Source organism: Staurois parvus, unplaced genomic scaffold (assembly GCF_062004578.1).
Source record: "Staurois parvus isolate SC_StPar_1 unplaced genomic scaffold, SC_StPar_1.0 ptg000276l, whole genome shotgun sequence".
Classification (NCBI taxonomy): Eukaryota; Metazoa; Chordata; class Amphibia; order Anura; family Ranidae; genus Staurois; species Staurois parvus.
In genome coordinates this window covers 2707183-2725838 of record NW_028318072.1, presented here as the reverse complement: position 1 = coordinate 2725838, position 18656 = coordinate 2707183, and the positions used below count along the sequence as shown (strand labels likewise).

General features: G+C 46.5%; 21 non-coding genes across 21 annotated transcripts; all 21 read right to left on the bottom strand.

Annotated features, from left to right (window-relative positions):
• Positions 1-477: 477 nt before the first annotated feature.
• Positions 478-550, bottom strand: TRNAR-CCU (transfer RNA arginine (anticodon CCU)). The gene has a single exon. It is a non-coding gene; the product is annotated as a tRNA-Arg (tRNA).
• Positions 551-965: 415 nt separating this feature from the next.
• On the bottom strand, positions 966-1058 carry TRNAI-UAU (transfer RNA isoleucine (anticodon UAU)). Its single transcript is given in 2 exon segments — positions 966-1001; positions 1021-1058. It is a non-coding gene; the product is annotated as a tRNA-Ile (tRNA).
• Positions 1059-2195: 1137 nt separating this feature from the next.
• TRNAR-CCU (transfer RNA arginine (anticodon CCU)) lies at positions 2196-2268 on the bottom strand. The gene has a single exon. It is a non-coding gene; the product is annotated as a tRNA-Arg (tRNA).
• A 415-nt stretch (positions 2269-2683) lies between these two features.
• Positions 2684-2776, bottom strand: TRNAI-UAU (transfer RNA isoleucine (anticodon UAU)). The gene is given in 2 exon segments: positions 2684-2719; positions 2739-2776. It is a non-coding gene; the product is annotated as a tRNA-Ile (tRNA).
• A 1636-nt stretch (positions 2777-4412) lies between these two features.
• TRNAI-UAU (transfer RNA isoleucine (anticodon UAU)) lies at positions 4413-4505 on the bottom strand. Its single transcript is given in 2 exon segments — positions 4413-4448; positions 4468-4505. It is a non-coding gene; the product is annotated as a tRNA-Ile (tRNA).
• A 1148-nt stretch (positions 4506-5653) lies between these two features.
• TRNAR-CCU (transfer RNA arginine (anticodon CCU)) lies at positions 5654-5726 on the bottom strand. Its single transcript has one exon. It is a non-coding gene; the product is annotated as a tRNA-Arg (tRNA).
• A 415-nt stretch (positions 5727-6141) lies between these two features.
• TRNAI-UAU (transfer RNA isoleucine (anticodon UAU)) lies at positions 6142-6234 on the bottom strand. Its single transcript is given in 2 exon segments — positions 6142-6177; positions 6197-6234. It is a non-coding gene; the product is annotated as a tRNA-Ile (tRNA).
• A 1148-nt stretch (positions 6235-7382) lies between these two features.
• On the bottom strand, positions 7383-7455 carry TRNAR-CCU (transfer RNA arginine (anticodon CCU)). The gene has a single exon. It is a non-coding gene; the product is annotated as a tRNA-Arg (tRNA).
• A 415-nt stretch (positions 7456-7870) lies between these two features.
• On the bottom strand, positions 7871-7963 carry TRNAI-UAU (transfer RNA isoleucine (anticodon UAU)). The gene is given in 2 exon segments: positions 7871-7906; positions 7926-7963. It is a non-coding gene; the product is annotated as a tRNA-Ile (tRNA).
• A 1148-nt stretch (positions 7964-9111) lies between these two features.
• TRNAR-CCU (transfer RNA arginine (anticodon CCU)) lies at positions 9112-9184 on the bottom strand. Its single transcript has one exon. It is a non-coding gene; the product is annotated as a tRNA-Arg (tRNA).
• Positions 9185-9599: 415 nt separating this feature from the next.
• Positions 9600-9692, bottom strand: TRNAI-UAU (transfer RNA isoleucine (anticodon UAU)). Its single transcript is given in 2 exon segments — positions 9600-9635; positions 9655-9692. It is a non-coding gene; the product is annotated as a tRNA-Ile (tRNA).
• Positions 9693-10826: 1134 nt separating this feature from the next.
• Positions 10827-10899, bottom strand: TRNAR-CCU (transfer RNA arginine (anticodon CCU)). The gene has a single exon. It is a non-coding gene; the product is annotated as a tRNA-Arg (tRNA).
• A 415-nt stretch (positions 10900-11314) lies between these two features.
• TRNAI-UAU (transfer RNA isoleucine (anticodon UAU)) lies at positions 11315-11407 on the bottom strand. Its single transcript is given in 2 exon segments — positions 11315-11350; positions 11370-11407. It is a non-coding gene; the product is annotated as a tRNA-Ile (tRNA).
• A 1148-nt stretch (positions 11408-12555) lies between these two features.
• On the bottom strand, positions 12556-12628 carry TRNAR-CCU (transfer RNA arginine (anticodon CCU)). The gene has a single exon. It is a non-coding gene; the product is annotated as a tRNA-Arg (tRNA).
• A 415-nt stretch (positions 12629-13043) lies between these two features.
• On the bottom strand, positions 13044-13136 carry TRNAI-UAU (transfer RNA isoleucine (anticodon UAU)). The gene is given in 2 exon segments: positions 13044-13079; positions 13099-13136. It is a non-coding gene; the product is annotated as a tRNA-Ile (tRNA).
• Positions 13137-14273: 1137 nt separating this feature from the next.
• On the bottom strand, positions 14274-14346 carry TRNAR-CCU (transfer RNA arginine (anticodon CCU)). Its single transcript has one exon. It is a non-coding gene; the product is annotated as a tRNA-Arg (tRNA).
• Positions 14347-14761: 415 nt separating this feature from the next.
• Positions 14762-14854, bottom strand: TRNAI-UAU (transfer RNA isoleucine (anticodon UAU)). The gene is given in 2 exon segments: positions 14762-14797; positions 14817-14854. It is a non-coding gene; the product is annotated as a tRNA-Ile (tRNA).
• A 1138-nt stretch (positions 14855-15992) lies between these two features.
• Positions 15993-16065, bottom strand: TRNAR-CCU (transfer RNA arginine (anticodon CCU)). Its single transcript has one exon. It is a non-coding gene; the product is annotated as a tRNA-Arg (tRNA).
• Positions 16066-16480: 415 nt separating this feature from the next.
• Positions 16481-16573, bottom strand: TRNAI-UAU (transfer RNA isoleucine (anticodon UAU)). The gene is given in 2 exon segments: positions 16481-16516; positions 16536-16573. It is a non-coding gene; the product is annotated as a tRNA-Ile (tRNA).
• Positions 16574-17710: 1137 nt separating this feature from the next.
• TRNAR-CCU (transfer RNA arginine (anticodon CCU)) lies at positions 17711-17783 on the bottom strand. Its single transcript has one exon. It is a non-coding gene; the product is annotated as a tRNA-Arg (tRNA).
• Positions 17784-18198: 415 nt separating this feature from the next.
• TRNAI-UAU (transfer RNA isoleucine (anticodon UAU)) lies at positions 18199-18291 on the bottom strand. Its single transcript is given in 2 exon segments — positions 18199-18234; positions 18254-18291. It is a non-coding gene; the product is annotated as a tRNA-Ile (tRNA).
• Positions 18292-18656: the final 365 nt, after the last annotated feature.

The window sequence follows — 18656 nt, the reverse complement described above, 5'->3', positions numbered from 1 at the left end:
GACTGACACAAAAAGGTCGGAAATGCCTTCCCGCTGTTTAAGCTTACCTAGGATGCCTGTCAAGATGGCCATTTCCCTTGAGGATGGCCATTTCCCAGTAGAGATTTGCATGCGACCGCGGGATGTCAGGAGAATGCCGGACGGATGGCAAAAGTCCTTCCTAAGAAAAGCTGCTTTTCCTTTCTGTGGAGTTGGACACTTTTTTTGTCCGAAGCGCTGCTGGAGATTAGTATTTGTATCTTTTCCAGAGCATGCTGGTCAACTAAGCCAAGTCATCTGAGGCACACTGTACTTCTGCGACATAGTGATTGGCACACACATTTAGATTAAGGCATCAGGAGAGAGGACTTCAGGGACTGACACGTGAAGCAGAGAAAGGTAGCTGCCCTCGGTGATGGTTTTTATATTTCATTCTTAGCTGATGTTTGAAGCTGCCTGGAAGGAGTCCTGGCTTAAAGGAACAAGCAAGATATCCGACACCCCAGATGGGACTCGAACCCACAATCCCTGGCTTAGGAGGCTAGTGCCTTATCCATTAGGCCACTGGGGCTTGCCTGAAGACCCTGCCAAAGCTTCTTCTTTTCTCCTGTAGAGGTCATCCGTTCTTCTTCTTGCCAAGGTAAGGGTGGCAAGGTCTCTGTTTTGATTTTCCCTTGCAAACGTTCTACAGAATTCCAAGCAGATTGAGCTACGGAGTCAGAAGAATGGGTTTGCTCAAACTGAAAAGCAGTGTCGTAGCTCCCCACACCTCTTTTCAAGAAGTAGCACATTCTGGTTATCACTTTTGTTCCACAATTTAGAGAATGCGCTCAGTGTAAGTGAAAGACAGCTCATTCAAGCACCACTGGCGAAAACACCCTTCACTTTCTTTGACCGCTTACAGCCTTGCGGTAAAGTTCTCAGGCCGCAGGGTGTAACAGCTGATTAAATATTCCATTAAAAAAGGCAAAAAGGAAGGAAAAGCATGCTCCAGGTGAGGCTCGAACTCACAACCTCGGCATTGCTCAACAGATACTGCCATATAAGTACCGCGCGCTGACCGATTGCGCCACTGGAGCGCTGTCTCTAGCGGGCAGATTCCTCATCCATCTCGCCTCAGTTTATCGTAGGCCTCCAAGTAATCCTGCACCTAAACTCCTGCTCGCCTCAGAAAGAAGGGAATGGTCCTTCTTTCCTAGCAAGAAATGGTAGGTAAGAGGTACTGCTAGAAAAAACACTGCCAAAGTCACTTGACTGGAGCTCAAGGACAGCTTTTAAAGATAAAAGGGAGAGCTGTTTTGAGAAGAGGAAAAAATGAAATTGAAAATGCTATCGTGACGTGTCAGCCATGTATTCATGCACATTTGAAAAGTTACTGAAAGAGCCACTGTAAACCAAGAAGTGTCAGGTTATGTCAAGTCCCTCTAGAATGCAGCATGCCAAAGTCAGTTTGTGGGTAAACCCAGCTAAAGCGCAAGAGTTCTTTATAGATCTGAAAAGCCACTCTCCAGCGACTGGGTTGAGAATTTTGATGCTCTGTTTGGCAGAAAAGCTGGCGATCCACATGAGGTTCGATTTCTGCCCTCTTGCGGCAAGCAGACATCTGAACACGTTCCAGAGCAGCAACTATTTTTGTGAATCTCAGGAAACGCAACAACACCATGTCATTTGAGGGAAAGGAGGCACAGCGCTAAGGTGCGATTCTGACTGCTATTCATATAGCTTGATACATCAAGAAAAACACTTCTGGGACTGACACAAAAAGGTCGGAAATGCCTTCCCGCTGTTTAAGCTTACCTAGGATGCCTGTCAAGATGGCCATTTCCCTTGAGGATGGCCATTTCCCAGTGGAGATTTGCATGCCACCGCGGGATGTCAGGAGAATGCCAAAAGTCCTTCCTAAGAAAAGCTGCTTTTCCTTTCTGTGGAGTTGGACACTTTTTTTGTCCGAAGCGCTGCTGGAGATTAGTATTTGTATCTTTTCCAGAGCATGCTGGTCAACTAAGCCAAGTCATCTGAGGTACACTGTACTTCAGCGAGATAGTGATTGGCACACACATTTGGATTAAGGCATCAGGAGAGAGGACATCAGGGACTGACACATGAAGCAGAGAAAGGTAGCTGCCCTCGGTGATGGTTTTTATATTTCATTCTTGGCTGATGTTTGAAGCTGCCTGGAAGGAGTCCTGGCTTAAAGGAACAAGCAAGATATCCGACACCCCAGATGGGACTCGAACCCACAATCCCTGGCTTAGGGGGCCAGTGCCTTATCCATTAGGCCACTGGGGCTTGCCTCAAGAGCCTGCCAAAGCTTCTTCTTTTCTCCTGTAGAGGTCATCCGTTCTTCTTCTTGCCAAGGTAAGGGTGGCAAGGTCTCTGTTTTGATTTTCCCTTGCAAACGTCCTACAGAATTCCAAGCAGATTGAGCTACGGAGTCAGAAGAATGGGTTTGCTCAAACTGAAAAGCAGTGTCGTTGCTCCCCACACCTCTTTTCAACAAGTAGCACATTCTGGTTATCACTTTTGTTCCACAATTTAGAGAATACGCTCAGTGTAAGTGAAAGACAGCTCATTCAAGCACCACTGGCGAAAACACCCTTCACTTTCTTTGACCGCTTACAGCCTTGCGGTAAAGTTCTCAGGCCGCAGGGTGTAACAGCTGATTAAATATTCCATTAAAAAAGGCAAAAAAGAAGGAAAAGCATGCTCCAGGTGAGGCTCGAACTCACAACCTCGGCATTGCTCAACAGATACTGCCATATAAGTACCGCGCGCTGAACGATTGCGCCACTGGAGCGCTGTCTCTAGCGGGCAGATTCCTCATCCATCTCGCCTCAGTTTATCGTAGGCCTCCAAGTAATCCTGCACCTAAACTCCTGCTCGCCTCAGAAAGAAGGGAATGGTCTTTCTTTCCTAGCAAGAAATGGTAGGTAAGAGGTACTGCTAGAAAAAACACTGCCAAAGTCACTTGACTGGAGCTCAAGGACAGCATTTAAAGATAAAAGGGAGAGCTGTTTTGAGAAGAGGAAGAAATGAAATTGAAAATGCTATCGTGACGTGTCAGCCATGTATTCATGCACATTTGAAAAGTTACTGAAAGAGCCACTGTAAACCAAGAAGTGTCAGGTTATGCCAAGTCCCTCTAGAATGCAGCATGCCAAAGTCAGTTTGTGGGTAAACCCAGCTAAAGCGCAAGAGTTCTTTATAGATCTGAAAAGCCACTCTCCAGCGACTGGGTTGAGAATTTTGATGCTCTGTTTGGCAGAAAAGCTGGCGATCCACATGAGGTTCGATTTCTGCCCTCTTGCGGCAAGCAGACATCTGAACACATTCCAGAGCAGCAACTATTTTTGTGAATCTCAGGAAACGCAACAACACCATGTCATTTGAGGCAAAGGAGGCACAGCGCTAAGGTGCGATTCTGACTGCTATTCATATAGCTTGATACATCAAGAAAAACACTTCTGGGACTGACACAAAAAGGTCGGAAATGCCTTCCCGCTGTTTAAGCTTACCTAGGATGCCTGTCAAGATGGCCATTTCCCTTGAGGATGGCCATTTCCCAGTGGAGATTTGCATGCCACCGCGGGATGTCAGGAGAATGCCGGACGGATGGCAAAAGTCCTTCCTAAGAAAAGCTGCTTTTCCTTTCTGTGGAGTTGGACACTTTTTTTGTCCGAAGCGCTGCTGGAGATTAGTATTTGTATCTTTTCCAGAGCATGCTGGTCAACTAAGCCAAGTCATCTGAGGCACAATGTACTTCAGCGAGATAGTGATTGGCACACACATTTGGATTAAGGCATCAGGAGAGAGGACTTCAGGGACTGACACATGAAGCAGAGAAAGGTAGCTGCCCTCGGTGATGGTTTTTATATTTCATTCTTGGCTGATGTTTGAAGCTGCCTGGAAGGAGTCCTGGCTTAAAGGAATAAGCAAGATATCCGACACCCGAGATGGGACTCGAAACCACAATCCCTGGCTTAGGAGGCCAGTGCCTTATCCATTAGGCCACTGGGGCTTACCTGAAGACCCTGCCAAAGCTTCTTCTTTTCTCCTGTAGAGGTCATCTGTTCTTCTTCTTGCCAAGGTAAGGGTGGCAAGGTCTCTGTTTTGATTTTCCCTTGCAAACGTCCTACAGAATTCCAAGCAGATTGAGCTACGGAGTCAGAAGAATGGGTTTGCTCAAACTGAAAAGCAGTGTCGTAGCTCCCCACACCTCTTTTCAACAAGTAGCACATTCTGGTTATCACTTTTTTTCCACAATTTAGAGAATACGCTCAGTGTAAGTGAAAGACAGCTCATTCAAGCACCACTGGCGAAAACACCCTTCACTTTCTTTGACCGCTTACAGCCTTGCGGTAAAGTTCTCAGGCCGCAGGGTGTAACAGCTGATTAAATATTCCATTAAAAAAGGCAAAAAAGAAGGAAAAGCATGCTCCAGGTGAGGCTCGAACTCACAACCTCGGCATTGCTCAACAGATACTGCCATATAAGTACCGCGCGCTGAACGATTGCGCCACTGGAGCGCTGTCTCTAGCGGGCAGATTCCTCATCCATCTCGCCTCAGTTTATCGTAGGCCTCCAAGTAATCCTGCACCTAAACTCCTGCTCGCCTCAGAAAGAAGGGAATGGTCTTTCTTTCCTAGCAAGAAATGGTAGGTAAGAGGTACTGCTAGAAAAAACACTGCCAAAGTCACTTGACTGGAGCTCAAGGACAGCTTTTAAAGATAAAAGGGAGAGCTGTTTTGAGAAGAGGAAAAAATGAAATTGAAAATGCTATCGTGACGTGTCAGCCATGTATTCATGCACATTTGAAAAGTTACTGAAAGAGCCACTGTAAACCAAGAAGTGTCAGGTTATGCCAAGTCCCTCTAGAATGCAGCATGCCAAAGTCAGTTTGTGGGTAAACCCAGCTAAAGCGCAAGAGTTCTTTATAGATCTGAAAAGCCACTCTCCAGCGACTGGGTTGAGAATTTTGATGCTCTGTTTGGCAGAAAAGCTGGCGATCCACATGAGGTTCGATTTCTGCCCTCTTGCGGCAAGCAGACATCTGAACACGTTCCAGAGCAGCAACTATTTTTGTGAATCTCAGGAAACGCAACAACACCATGTCATTTGAGGGAAAGGAGGCACAGCGCTAAGGTGCGATTCTGACTGCTATTCATATAGCTTGATACATCAAGAAAAACACTTCTGGGACTGACACAAAAAGGTCGGAAATGCCTTCCCGCTGTTTAAGCTTACCTAGGATGCCTGTCAAGATGGCCATTTCCCTTGAGGATGGCCATTTCCCAGTGGAGATTTGTATGCCACCGCGGGATATCAGGAGAATGCCGGACGGATGGCAAAAGTCCTTCCTAAGAAAAGCTGCTTTTCCTTTCTGTGGAGTTGGACACTTTTTTTGTCCGAAGCGCTGCTGGAGATTAGTATTTGTATCTTTTCCAGAGCATGCTGGTCAACTAAGCCAAGTCATGTGAGGCACACTGTACTTCAGCGAGATAGTGATTGGCACACACATTTGGATTAAGGCATCAGGAGAGAGGACTTCAGGGACTGACACATGAAGCAGAGAAAGGTAGCTGCCCTCGGTGATGGTTTTTATATTTCATTCTTGGCTGATGTTTGAAGCTGCCTGGAAGGAGTCCTGGCTTAAAGGAACAAGCAAGATATCCGACACCCCAGATGGGACTCAAACCCACAATCCCTGGCTTAGGAGGCCAGTGCCTTATCCATTAGGCCACTGAGGCTTGCCTGAAGACCCTGCCAAAGCTTCTTCTTTTCTCCTGTAGAGGTCATCCGTTCTTCTTCTTGCCAAGGTAAGGGTGGCAAGGTCTCTGTTTTGATTTTCCCTTGCAAACGTCCTACAGAATTCCAAGCAGATTGAGCTACGGAGTCAGAAGAATGGGTTTGCTCAAACTGAAAAGCAGTGTCGTAGCTCCCCACACCTCTTTTCAAGAAGTAGCACATTCTGGTTATCACTTTTGTTCCACAATTTAGAGAATGCGCTCAGTGTAAGTGAAAGACAGCTCATTCAAGCACCACTGGCGAAAACACCCTTCACTTTCTTTGACCGCTTACAGCCTTGCGGTAAAGTTCTCAGGCCGCAGGGTGTAACAGCTGATTAAATATTCCATTAAAAAAGGCAAAAAGGAAGGAAAAGCATGCTCCAGGTGAGGCTCAAACTCACAACCTCGGCATTGCTCAACAGATACTGCCATATAAGTACCGCGCGCTGACCGATTGCGCCACTGGAGCGCCGTCTCTAGCGGGCAGATTCCTCATCCATCTCGCCTCAGTTTATCGTAGGCCTCCAAGTAATCCTGCACCTAAACTCCTGCTCGCCTCAGAAAGAAGGGAATGGTCCTTCTTTCCTAGCAAGAAATGGTAGGTAAGAGGTACTGCTAGAAAAAACACTGCCAAAGTCACTTGACTGGAGCTCAAGGACAGCTTTTAAAGATAAAAGGGAGAGCTGTTTTGAGAAGAGGAAAAAATGAAATTGAAAATGCTATCGTGACGTGTCAGCCATGTATTCATGCACATTTGAAAAGTTACTGAAAGAGCCACTGTAAACCAAGAAGTGTCAGGTTATGCCAAGTCCCTCTAGAATGCAGCATGCCAAAGTCAGTTTGTGGGTAAACCCAGCTAAAGCGCAAGAGTTCTTTATAGATCTGAAAAGCCACTCTCCAGCGACTGGGTTGAGAATTTTGATGCTCTGTTTGGCAGAAAAGCTGGCGATCCACATGAGGTTCGATTTCTGCCCTCTTGCGGCAAGCAGACATCTGAACACGTTCCAGAGCAGCAACTATTTTTGTGAATCTCAGGAAACGTAACAACACCATGTCATTTGAGGCAAAGGAGGCACAGCGCTAAGGTGCGATTCTGACTGCTATTCATATAGCTTGATACATCAAGAAAAACACTTCTGGGACTGACACAAAAAGGTCGGAAATGCCTTCCCGCTGTTTAAGCTTACCTAGGATGCCTGTCAAGATGGCCATTTCCCTTGAGGATGGCCATTTCCCAGTGGAGATTTGCATGCCACCGCGGGATGTCAGGAGAATGCCGGACGGATGGCAAAAGTCCTTCCTAAGAAAAGCTGCTTTTCCTTTCTCTGGAGTTGGACACTTTTTTTGTCCGAAGCACTGCTGGAGATTAGTATTTGTATCTTTTCCAGAGCATGCTGGTCAACTAAGCCAAGTCATCTGAGGCACACTGTACTTCAGCGAGATAGTGATTGGCACACACATTTCGATTATGGCATCAGGAGAGAGGACTTCAGGGACTGACACATGAAGCAGAGAAAGGTAGCTGCCCTCGGTGATGGTTTTTATATTTCATTCTTGGCTGATGTTTGAAGCTGCCTGGAATGAGTCCTGGCTTAAAGGAATAAGTAAGATATCCGACACCCGAGATGGGACTCGAACCCACAATCCCTGGCTTAGGAGGCCAGTGCCTTATCCATTAGGCCACTGGGGCTTGCCTGAAGACCCAGCCAAAGCTTCTTCTTTTCTCCTGTAGAGGTCATCCGTTCTTCTTCTTGCCAAGGTAAGGGTGGCAAGGTCTCTGTTTTGATTTTCCCTTGCAAACGTCCTACAGAATTCCAAGCAGATTGAGCTACGGAGTCAGAAGAATGGGTTTGCTCAAACTGAAAAGCAGTGTCGTAGCTCCCCACACCTCTTTTCAACAAGTAGCACATTCTGGTTATCACTTTTGTTCCACAATTTAGAGAATACGCTCAGTGTAAGTGAAAGACAGCTCATTCAAGCACCACTGGCGAAAACACCCTTCACTTTCTTTGACCGCTTACAGCCTTGCGGTAAAGTTCTCAGGCCGCAGGGTGTAACAGCTGATTAAATATTCCATTAAAAAAGGCAAAAAAGAAGGAAAAGCATGCTCCAGGTGAGGCTCGAACTCACAACCTCGGCATTGCTCAACAGATACTGCCATATAAGTACCGCGCGCTGAACGATTGCGCCACTGGAGCGCTGTCTCTAGCGGGCAGATTCCTCATCCATCTCGCCTCAGTTTATCGTAGGCCTCCAAGTAATCCTGCACCTAAACTCCTGCTCGCCTCAGAAAGAAGGGAATGGTCTTTCTTTCCTAGCAAGAAATGGTAGGTAAGAGGTACTGCTAGAAAAAACACTGCCAAAGTCACTTGACTGGAGCTCAAGGACAGCTTTTAAAGATAAAAGGGAGAGCTGTTTTGAGAAGAGGAAAAAATGAAATTGAAAATGCTATCGTGACGTGTCAGCCATGTATTCATGCACATTTGAAAAGTTACTGAAAGAGCCACTGTAAACCAAGAAGTGTCAGGTTATGCCAAGTCCCTCTAGAATGCAGCATGCCAAAGTCAGTTTGTGGGTAAACCCAGCTAAAGCGCAAGAGTTCTTTATAGATCTGAAAAGCCACTCTCCAGCGACTGGGTTGAGAATTTTGATGCTCTGTTTGGCAGAAAAGCTGGCGATCCACATGAGGTTCGATTTCTGCCCTCTTGCGGCAAGCAGACATCTGAACACGTTCCAGAGCAGCAACTATTTTTGTGAATCTCAGGAAACGCAACAACACCATGTCATTTGAGGCAAAGGAGGCACAGCGCTAAGGTGCGATTCTGACTGCTATTCATATAGCTTGATACATCAAGAAAAACACTTCTGGGACTGACACAAAAAGGTCGGAAATGCCTTCCCGCTGTTTAAGCTTACCTAGGATGCCTGTCAAGATGGCCATTTCCCTTGAGGATGGCCATTTCCCAGTGGAGATTTGCATGCCACCGCGGGATGTCAGGAGAATGCCGGACGGATGGCAAAAGTCCTTCCTAAGAAAAGCTGCTTTTCCTTTCTGTGGAGTTGGACACTTTTTTTGTCCGAAGCGCTGCTGGAGATTAGTATTTGTATCTTTTCCAGAGCATGCTGGTCAACTAAGCCAAGTCATCTGAGGCACACTGTACTTCTGCGACATAGTGATTGGCACACACATTTAGATTAAGGCATCAGGAGAGAGGACTTCAGGGACTGACACGTGAAGCAGAGAAAGGTAGCTGCCCTCTGTGATGGTTTTTATATTTCATTCTTGGCTGATGTTTGAAGCTGCCTGGAAGGAGTAATGGCTTAAAGGAACAAGCAAGATATCCGACACCCCAGATGGGACTCAAACCCACAATCCCTGGCTTAGGAGGCCAGTGCCTTATCCATTAGGCCACTGGGGCTTGCCTCAAAAACCTGCCAAAGCTTCTTCTTTTCTCCTGTAGAGGTCATCCGTTCTTCTTCTTGCCAAGGTAAGGGTGGCAAGGTCTCTGTTTTGATTTTCCCTTGCAAACGTCCTACAGAATTCCAAGCAGATTGAGCTACGGAGTCAGAAGAATGGGTTTGCTCAAACTGAAAAGCAGTGTCGTAGCTCCCCACACCTCTTTTCAACAAGTAGCACATTCTGGTTATCACTTTTGTTCCACAATTTAGAGAATGCGCTCAGTGTAAGTGAAAGACAGCTCATTCAAGCACCACTGGCGAAAACACCCTTCACTTTCTTTGACCGCTTACAGCCTTGCGGTAAAGTTCTCAGGCCGCAGGGTGTAACAGCTGATTAAATATTCCATTAAAAAAGGCAAAAAGGAAGGAAAAGCATGCTCCAGGTGAGGCTCGAACTCACAACCTCGGCATTGCTCAACAGATACTGCCATATAAGTACCGCGCGCTGACCGATTGCGCCACTGGAGCGCTGTCTCTAGTGGGCAGATTCCTCATCCATCTCGCCTCAGTTTATCGTAGGCCTCCAAGTAATCCTGCACCTAAACTCCTGCTCGCCTCAGAAAGAAGGGAATGGTCCTTCTTTCCTAGCAAGAAATGGTAGGTAAGAGGTACTGCTAGAAAAAACACTGCCAAAGTCACTTGACTGGAGCTCAAGGACAGCTTTTAAAGATAAAAGGGAGAGCTGTTTTGAGAAGAGGAAAAAATGAAATTGAAAATGCTATCGTGACGTGTCAGCCATGTATTCATGCACATTTGAAAAGTTACTGAAAGAGCCACTGTAAACCAAGAAGTGTCAGGTTATGCCAAGTCCCTCTAGAATGCAGCATGCCAAAGTCAGTTTGTGGGTAAACCCAGCTAAAGCGCAAGAGTTCTTTATAGATCTGAAAAGCCACTCTCCAGCGACTGGGTTGAGAATTTTGATGCTCTGTTTGGCAGAAAAGCTGGCGATCCACATGAGGTTCGATTTCTGCCCTCTTGCGGCAAGCAGACATCTGAACACGTTCCAGAGCAGCAACTATTTTTGTGAATCTCAGGAAACGCAACAACACCATGTCATTTGAGGCAAAGGAGGCACAGCGCTAAGGTGCGATTCTGACTGCTATTCATATAGCTTGATACATCAAGAAAAACACTTCTGGGACTGACACAAAAAGGTCGGAAATGCCTTCCCGCTGTTTAAGCTTACCTAGGATGCCTGTCAAGATGGCCATTTCCCTTGAGGATGGCCATTTCCCAGTGGAGATTTGCATGCCACCGCGGGATGTCAGGAGAATGCCGGACGGATGGCAAAAGTCCTTCCTAAGAAAAGCTGCTTTTCCTTTCTGTGGAGTTGGACACTTTTTTTGTCCGAAGCGCTGCTGGAGATTAGTATTTGTATCTTTTCCAGAGCATGCTGGTCAACTAAGCCACACTGTACTTCAGCGAGATAGTGATTGGCACACACATTTGGATTAAGGCATCAGGAGAGAGGACTTCAGGGACTGACACATGAAGCAGAGAAAGGTAGCTGCCCTCGGTGATGGTTTTTATATTTCATTCTTAGCTGATGTTTGAAGCTGCCTGGAAGGAGTCCTGGCTTAAAGGAACAAGCAAGATGTCCGACACCCCAGATGGGACTCGAACCCACAATCCCTGGCTTAGGAGGCCAGTGCCTTATCCATTAGGCCACTGGGGCTTGCCTGAAGACACTGCCAAAGCTTCTTCTTTTCTCTTGTAGAGGTCATCCGTTCTTCTTCTTGCCAAGGTAAGGGTGGCAAGGTCTCTGTTTTGATTTTCCCTTGCAAACGTCCTACAGAATTCCAAGCAGATTGAGCTACGGAGTCAGAAGAATGGGTTTGCTCAAACTGAAAAGCAGTGTCGTAGCTCCCCACACCTCTTTTCAACAAGTAGCACATTCTGGTTATCACTTTTGTTCCACAATTTAGAGAATGCGCTCAGTGTAAGTGAAAGACAGCTCATTCAAGCACCACTGGCGAAAACACCCTTCACTTTCTTTGACCGCTTACAGCCTTGCGGTAAAGTTCTCAGGCCGCAGGGTGTAACAGCTGATTAAATATTCCATTAAAAAAGGCAAAAAAGAAGGAAAAGCATGCTCCAGGTGAGGCTCGAACTCACAACCTCGGCATTGCTCAACAGATACTGCCATATAAGTACCGCGCGCTGACCGATTGCGCCACTGGAGCGCTGTCTCTAGCGGGCAGATTCCTCATCCATCTCGCCTCAGTTTATCGTAGGCCTCCAAGTAATCCTGCACCTAAACTCCTGCTCGCCTCAGAAATAAGGGAATGGTCCTTCTTTCCTATCAAGAAATGGTAGGTAAGAGGTACTGCTAGAAAAAACACTGCCAAAGTCACTTGACTGGAGCTCAAGGACAGCTTTTAAAGATAAAAGGGAGAGCTGTTTTGAGAAGAGGAAAAAATGAAATTGAAAATGCTATCGTGACGTGTCAGCCATGTATTCATGCACATTTGAAAAGTTACTGAAAGAGCCACTGTAAACCAAGAAGTGTCAGGTTATGCCAAGTCCCTCTAGAATGCAGCATGCCAAAGTCAGTTTGTGGGTAAACCCAGCTAAAGCGCAAGAGTTCTTTATAGATCTGAAAAGCCACTCTCCAGCGACTGGGTTGAGAATTTTGATGCTCTGTTTGGCAGAAAAGCTGGCGATCCACATGAGGTTCGATTTCTGCCCTCTTGCGGCAAGCAGACATCTGAACACGTTCCAGAGCAGCAACTATTTTTGTGAATCTCAGGAAACGCAACAACACCATGTCATTTGAGGGAAAGGAGGCACAGCGCTAAGGTGCGATTCTGACTGCTATTCATATAGCTTGATACATCAAGAAAAACACTTCTGGGACTGACACAAAAAGGTCGGAAATGCCTTCCCGCTGTTTAAGCTTACCTAGGATGCCTGTCAAGATGGCCATTTCCCTTGAGGATGGCCATTTCCCAGTGGAGATTTGCATGCCACCGCGGGATGTCAGGAGAATGCCGGACGGATGGCAAAAGTCCTTCCTAAGAAAAGCTGCTTTTCCTTTCTGTGGAGTTGGACACTTTTTTTGTCCGAAGCGCTGCTGGAGATTAGTATTTGTATCTTTTCCAGAGCATGCTGGTCAACTAAGCCAAGTCATCTGAGGCACACTGTACTTCAGCGAGATAGTGATTGGCACACACATTTGGATTAAGGCATCAGGAGAGAGGACTTCAGGGACTGACACGTGAAGCAGAGAAAGGTAGCTGCCCTCGGTAATGGTTTTTATATTTCATTCTTGGCTGATGTTTGAAGCTGCCTGGAAGGAGTCCTGGCTTAAAGGAACAAGCAAGATATCCGACACCCCAGATGGGACTCGAACCCACAATCCCTGGCTTAGGAGGCCAGTGCCTTATCCATTAGGCCACTGGGGCTTGCCTGAAGATCCTGCCAAAGCTTCTTCTTTTCTCCTGTAGAGGTCATCCGTTCTTCTTCTTGCCAAGGTAAGGGTGGCAAGGTCTCTGTTTAAATTTTCCCTTGCAAACGTCCTACAGAATTCCAAGCAGATTGAGCTACGGAGTCAGAAGAATGGGTTTGCTCAAACTGAAAAGCAGTGTCGTAGCTCCCCACACCTCTTTTCAACAAGTAGCACATTCTGGTTATCACTTTTGTTCCACAATTTAGAGAATGCGCTCAGTGTAAGTGAAAGACAGCTCATTCAAGCACCACTGGCGAAAACACCCTTCACTTTCTTTGACCGCTTACAGCCTTGCGGTAAAGTTCTCAGGCCGCAGGGTGTAACAGCTGATTAAATATTCCATTAAAAAAGGCAAAAAAGAAGGAAAAGCATGCTCCAGGTGAGGCTCGAACTCACAACCTCGGCATTGCTCAACAGATACTGCCATATAAGTACCGCGCGCTGACCGACTGCGCCACTGGAGCGCTGTCTCTTGCAGGCAGATTCCTCATCCATCTCGCCTCAGTTTATCGTAGGCCTCCAAGTAATCCTGCACCTAAACTCCTGCTCGCCTCAGAAAGAAGGGAATGGACCTTCTTTCCTAGCAAGAAATGGTAGGTAAGAGGTACTGCTAGAAAAAACACTGCCAAAGTCACTTGACTGGAGCTCAAGGACAGCTTTTAAAGATAAAAGGGAGAGCTGTTTTGAGAAGAGGAAAAAATGAAATTGAAAATGCTATCGTGACGTGTCAGCCATGTATTCATGCACATTTGAAAAGTTACTGAAAGAGCCACTGTAAACCAAGAAGTGTCAGGTTATGCCAAGTCCCTCTAGAATGCAGCATGCCAAAGTCAGTTTGTGGGTAAACCCAGCTAAAGCGCAAGAGTTCTTTATAGATCTGAAAAGCCACTCTCCAGCGACTGGGTTGAGAATTTTGATGCTCTGTTTGGCAGAAAAGCTGGCGATCCACATGAGGTTCGATTTCTGCCCTCTTGCGGCAAGCAGACATCTGAACACGTTCCAGAGCAGCAACTATTTTTGTGAATCTCAGGAAACGCAACAACACCATGTCATTTGAGGCAAAGGAGGCACAGCGCTAAGGTGCGATTCTGACTGCTATTCATATAGCTTGATACATCAAGAAAAACACTTCTGGGACTGACAGAAAAAGGTCGGAAATGCCTTCCCGCTGTTTAAGCTTACCTAGGATGCCTGTCAAGATGGCCATTTCCCTTGAGGATGGCCATTTCCCAGTGGAGATTTGCATGCCACCGCGGGATGTCAGGAGAATGCCAAAAGTCCTTCCTAAGAAAAGCTGCTTTTCATTTCTGTGGAGTTGGACACTTTTTTTGTCCGAAGTGCTGCTGGAGATTAGTATTTGTATCTTTTCCAGAGCATGCTGGTCAACTAAGCCAAGTCATGTGAGGCACACTGTACTTCAGCGAGATAGTGATTGGCACACACATTTGGATTAAGGCATCAGGAGAGAGGACTTCAGGGACTGACACATGAAGCAGAGAAAGGTAGCTGCCCTCGGTGATGGTTTTTATATTTCATTCTTGGCTGATGTTTGAAGCTGCCTGGAAGGAGTCCTGGCTTAAAGGAACAAGCAAGATATCCGACACCCCAGATGGGACTCGAACCCACAATCCCTGGCTTAGGAGGCCAGTGCCTTATCCATTAGGCCACTGGGGCTTGCCTGAAGACCCTACCAAAGCTTCTTCTTTTTTCCTGTAGAGGTCATCCGTTCTTCTTCTTGCCAAGGTAAGGGTGGCAAGGTCTCTGTTTTGATTTTCCCTTGCAAACGTCCTACAGAATTCCAAGCAGATTGAGCTACGGAGTCAGAAGAATGGGTTTGCTCAAACTGAAAAGCAGTGTCGTTGCTCCCCACACCTCTTTTCAACAAGTAGCACATTCTGGTTATCACTTTTGTTCCACAATTTAGAGAATGCGCTCAGTGTAAGTGAAAGACAGCTCATTCAAGCACCACTGGCGAAAACACCCTTCACTTTCTTTGACCGCTTACAGCCTTGCGGTAAAGTTCTCAGGCCGCAGGGTGTAACAGCTGATTAAATATTCCATTAAAAAAGGCAAAAAAGAAGGAAAAGCATGCTCCAGGTGAGGCTCGAACTCACAACCTCGGCATTGCTCAACAGATACTGCCACATAAGTACCGCGCGCTGACCGACTGCGCCACTGGAGCGCTGTCTCTTGCAGGCAGATTCCTCATCCATCTCGCCTCAGTTTATCGTAGGCCTCCAAGTAATCCTGCACCTAAACTCCTGCTCGCCTCAGAAAGAAGGGAATGGTCCTTCTTTCCTAGCAAGAAATGGTAGGTAAGAGGTACTGCTAGAAAAAACACTGCCAAAGTCACTTGACTGGAGCTCAAGGACAGCTTTTAAAGATAAAAGGGAGAGCTGTTTTGAGAAGAGGAAAAAATGAAATTGAAAATGCTATCGTGACGTGTCAGCCATGTATTCATGCACATTTGAAAAGTTACTGAAAGAGCCACTGTAAAGCAAGAAGTGTCAGGTTATGCCAAGTCCCTCTAGAATGCAGCATGCCAAAGTCAGTTTGTGGGTAAACCCAGCTAAAGCGCAAGAGTTCTTTATAGATCTGAAAAGCCACTCTCCAGCGACTGGGTTGAGAATTTTGATGCTCTGTTTGGCAGAAAAGCTGGCGATCCACATGAGGTTTGATTTCTGCCCTCTTGCGGCAAGCAGACATCTGAACACGTTCCAGAGCAGCAACTATTTTTGTGAATCTCAGGAAACGCAACAACACCATGTCATTTGATGCAAAGGAGGCACAGCGCTAAGGTGCGATTCTGACTGCTATTCATATAGCTTGATGCATCAAGAAAAACACTTCTGGGACTGACACAAAAAGGTCGGAAATGCCTTCCCGCTGTTTAAGCTTACCTAGGATGCCTGTCAAGATGGCCATTTCCCTTGAGGATGGCCATTTCCCAGTGGAGATTTGCATGCCACCGCGGGATGTCAGGAGAATGCCAAAAGTCCTTCCTAAGAAAAGCTGCTTTTCCTTTCTGTGGAGTTGGACACTTTTTTTTGTCCGAAGTGCTGCTGGAGATTAGTATTTGTATCTTTTCCAGAGCATGCTGGTCAACTAAGCCAAGTCATGTGAGGCACACTGTACTTCAGCGAGATAGTGATTGGCACACACATTTGGATTAAGGCATCAGGAGAGAGGACTTCAGGGACTGACACATGAAGCAGAGAAAGGTAGCTGCCCTCGGTGATGGTTTTTATATTTCATTCTTGGCTGATGTTTGAAGCTGCCTGGAAGGAGTCCTGGCTTAAAGGAACAAGCAAGATATCCGACACCCCAGATGGGACTCGAACCCACAATCCCTGGCTTAGGAGGCCAGTGCCTTATCCATTAGGCCACTGGGGCTTGCCTGAAGACCCTGCCAAAGCTTCTTCTTTTTTCCTGTAGAGGTCATCCGTTCTTCTTCTTGCCAAGGTAAGGGTGGCAAGGTCTCTGTTTTGATTTTCCCTTGCAAACGTCCTACAGAATTCCAAGCAGATTGAGCTACGGAGTCAGAAGAATGGGTTTGCTCAAACTGAAAAGCAGTGTCGTAGCTCCCCACACCTCTTTTCAAGAAGTAGCACATTCTGGTTATCACTTTTGTTCCACAATTTAGAGAATGCGCTCAGTGTAAGTGAAAGACAGCTCATTCAAGCACCACTGGCGAAAACACCCTTCACTTTCTTTCACCGCTTACAGCCTTGCGGTAAAGTTCTCAGGCCACAGGGTGTAACAGCTGATTAAATATTCCATTAAAAAAGGCAAAAAAGAAGGAAAAGCATGCTCCAGGTGAGGCTCGAACTCACAACCTCGGCATTGCTCAACAGATACTGCCATATAAGTACCGCACGATGACCGATTGCGCCACTGGAGTGCTGTCTCGAGCGGGCAGATTCCTCATCCATCTCGCCTCAGTTTATCGTAGGCCTCCAAGTAATCCTGCACCTAAACTCCTGCTCGCCTCAGAAAGAAGGGAATGGTCCTTCTTTCCTAGCAAGAAATGGTAGGTAAGAGGTACTGCTAGAAAAAACACTGCCAAAGTCACTTGACTGGAGCTCAAGGACAGCTTTTAAAGATAAAAGGGAGAGCTGTTTTGAGAAGAGGAAAAAATGAAATTGAAAATGCTATCGTGACGTGTCAGCCATGTATTCATGCACATTTGAAAAGTTACTGAAAGAGCCACTGTAAACCAAGAAGTGTCAGGTTATGCCAAGTCCCTCTAGAATGCAGCATGCCAAAGTCAGTTTGTGGGTAAACCCAGCTAAAGCGCAAGAGTTCTTTATAGATCTGAAAAGCCACTCTCCAGCGACTGGGTTGAGAATTTTGATGCTCTGTTTGGCAGAAAAGCTGGCGATCCACATGAGGTTCGATTTCTGCCCTCTTGCGGCAAGCAGACATCTGAACACGTTCCAGAGCAGCAACTATTTTTGTGAATCTCAGGAAACGCAACAACACCATGTCATTTGAGGCAAAGGAGGCACAGCGCTAAGGTGCGATTCTGACTGCTATTCATATAGCTTGATACATCAAGAAAAACACTTCTGGGACTGACACAAAAAGGTCGGAAATGCCTTCCCGCTGTTTAAGCTTACCTAGGATGCCTGTCAAGATGGCCATTTCCCTTGAGGATGGCCATTTCCCAGTGGAGATTTGCATGCCACCGCGGGATGTCAGGAGAATGCCAAAAGTCCTTCCTAAGAAAAGCTGCTTTTCCTTTCTGTGGAGTTGGACACTTTTTTTGTCCGAAGTGCTGCTGGAGATTAGTATTTGTATCTTTTCCAGAGCATGCTGGTCAACTAAGCCAAGTCATGTGAGGCACACTGTACTTCAGCGAGATAGTGATTGGCACACACATTTGGATTAAGGCATTAGGAGAGAGGACTTCAGGGACTGACACATGAAGCAGAGAAAGGTAGCTGCCCTCGGTGATGGTTTTTATATTTCATTCTTGGCTGATGTTTGAAGCTGCCTGGAAGGAGTCCTGGCTTAAAGGAACAAGCAAGATATCCGACACCCCAGATGGGACTCGAACCCACAATCCCTGGCTTAGGAGGCCAGTGCCTTATCCATTAGGCCACTGGGGCTTGCCTGAAGACACTGCCAAAGCTTCTTCTTTTTTCCTGTAGAGGTCATCCGTTCTTCTTCTTGCCAAGGTAAGGGTGGCAAGGTCTCTGTTTTGATTTTCCCTTGCAAACGTCCTACAGAATTCCAAGCAGATTGAGCTACGGAGTCAGAAGAATGGGTTTGCTCAAACTGAAAAGCAGTGTCGTAGCTCCCCACACCTCTTTTCAACAAGTAGCACATTCTGGTTATCACTTTTGTTCCACAATTTAGAGAATGCGCTCAGTGTAAGTGAAAGACAGCTCATTCAAGCACCACTGGCGAAAACACCCTTCACTTTCTTTCACCGCTTACAGCCTTGCGGTAAAGTTCTCAGGCCACAGGGTGTAACAGCTTATTAAATATTCCATTAAAAAAGGCAAAAAAGAAGGAAAAGCATGCTCCAGGTGAGGCTCGAACTCACAACCTCGGCATTGCTCAACAGATACTGCCATATAAGTACCGCGCGCTGACCGATTGCGCCACTGGAGCGCTGTCTCTAGCGGGCAGATTCCTCATCCATCTCGCCTCAGTTTATCGTAGGCCTCCAAGTAATCCTGCACCTAAACTCCTGCTCGCCTCAGAAAGAAGGGAATGGTCCTTCTTTCCTAGCAAGAAATGGTAGGTAAGAGGTACTGCTAGAAAAAACACTGCCAAAGTCACTTGACTGGAGCTCAAGGACAGCTTTTAAAGATAAAAGGGAGAGCTGTTTTGAGAAGAGGAAAAAATGAAATTGAAAATGCTATCGTGACGTGTCAGCCATGTATTCATGCACATTTGAAAAGTTACTGAAAGAGCCACTGTAAACCAAGAAGTGTCAGGTTATGCCAAGTCCCTCTAGAATGCAGCATGCCAAA